This window comes from Dendropsophus ebraccatus, chromosome 1, assembly GCF_027789765.1.
Source record: "Dendropsophus ebraccatus isolate aDenEbr1 chromosome 1, aDenEbr1.pat, whole genome shotgun sequence".
NCBI classification, from domain to species: domain Eukaryota; kingdom Metazoa; phylum Chordata; class Amphibia; order Anura; family Hylidae; genus Dendropsophus; species Dendropsophus ebraccatus.
In genome coordinates this window covers 148,237,978-148,240,093 of record NC_091454.1, presented here as the reverse complement: position 1 = coordinate 148,240,093, position 2,116 = coordinate 148,237,978, and positions in this window count along the sequence as shown.

Genomic DNA, 2,116 nt, shown 5'->3' with positions numbered 1-2,116 from the left:
CATTAAGCACAAAGAAGACTGTGCACTATGAACTCTAAAAAGATCACATTTCATACCTTTAACCTTTTAACTACTATGGTAACCCATAGCTGAAGGAATATCATACATTCCATGCACAGAAAAAAAAATGGTGTCACTTAACATGCTGCCTAATATGTGGGTAGTGTGTTATAAAGCAGGGTAAGCTAAGCAGATTGATCTAGATTATGTTCATATGTTCATATCTGCATATAGAAAGAGCTGTCTTTCTCTGATTTGGACAATGACATGAATACTTAGCTCAGAATAAGGGGTTGTCCAGCGAAAATCTTTTTCTTTCAAATCAACTGGTGTCAGAAAGTTCTATTTAAAAATCTCAAGTCTTCAAGTCTTCCAGTACTTATTGGCTTCTAAATGTACTGCAGGAAATGTTTTATTTTCAGTTTGTGCTCTCTGCTGACATCTCTGGCCAAGACGGGAACTGTCCAGAGTAGGAGAGGTTTTCTATGGGGATTCATAGAAAACCGAGACAGAGTTCCTGACTCAAACAGAGGTGTCAGCAGAGAGCACTGTGTCTGAATGAAAATAAAACAACATTTCATGTTTAGTAGCTAATAAGTACAGGAAGACTTGAGATTTTTAAATAGAAGTAAATTATAAATCTATATAACTTTCTGGCACCAGTTGATTTGAAAGAAAAAGATACTCGCTGCACAACCTCTTGAATAAAAGGACAAATTTCCTTCTAACTCTTCCCACAAAACTAAATATTAATCTGCTTAGCTTCTTCTGTAGACTGGAACTAAGGAAATTGTGGACTGGAAGGCATGGCCCCATGGTAGCTGCATGGGCTACATCAGTGTTTCACAACCATTTCCAACTTGGGGTACTCCGTAGATTTTTTTTTTTTTTTACCTTGGGGCACCCCTACGAAATAATGTTGTGCAAAATACAAAAGTAAAGAAGAAAAGAAACAATGGACAATACCTATATATCGCTGTTAGCTATGTAGATTACAGTGCTGAAATTTGGTGAATTTCAGATGAGGCGTTTACTTTCCATTTTCTTCTCCATCTGGCCCAGATGACCATGATGATTTCCAGCAACTCTAATTCATCTCTCCAGAATCTGCCAAAAATCTTGGGCACCACAATTTTCTAGCAACTTTCTTCCCATGTTCTCACCTATAGGGTCCAAAACAGTATTTCTGTTTTCTGGTGTCCTGCAGTAAAGTGAAAGGCAAGTGCTATTCCCCCTGTATGTAGGTTTCCCTGATGTACCCCCCATATAGTAATAATGCCCCCTGATGTGCACCCCACATAGTAATAATGTCCCCTGCTTTGCACCGCTATGCAGTAATCATACCCCCCGCTGTGTACCTCCATATAGTAAAAATGCTCCCAGCTGTGCACCCCATATAGTAATCATGCCCCTGCTGTGTACCCAATATAGTAATCATGCCCCCTGATGTGCACCCATATATTAATAATGCCCCCTTCTGTGTACCCCCCCCCTCCTCCCCTGCGTTAATTTTTACAGATGCAGGAGAGTTGACAGAAATCCTTACAGAGATTCTAAATGCCATCACAAAGCCAACCAGGACCACTTTAAAGTACCTCCTCTAAGTTTTAGAAGTTGCCTATTTTAAAGTGTACCTGTTACGGCAGCCTGCTGCTGGATTAGTTGAGAATTCTTCTGTTAATCCAAAAGTTCTGGTGAGAATGGGGGTCACGTGCATTATGGTCTCATAGTGTGTTCGAAGCCATGGAGACCTGAACTTCCAGATTCATGGAAGAAATCTCTACTGATTCGGCAGAGGGCTGCCATGACAGGTGCACCTAAAAGAATCGTGTAATTTTGTTACTTACATCTATATAAATAAATAATATAAACATAAATTATCCACAGGTTGTTTGGGATGTTGTTCAATGGACACAAAAGTTGAACTCATCATACAACACAAACCCCTTACCTCTACAGTCAGCACTTACCATCTTACTGTACAATGTTCATTCGTGTTTGTGTTTACAGTACATACAGAGGTGGACACTGACAACTCATGTGCCCAGGCAAAAACAGCATGTGGGCCCTTGTCCATAGAAATATACATTCTACAAACTGAAAATATTTTGAAATG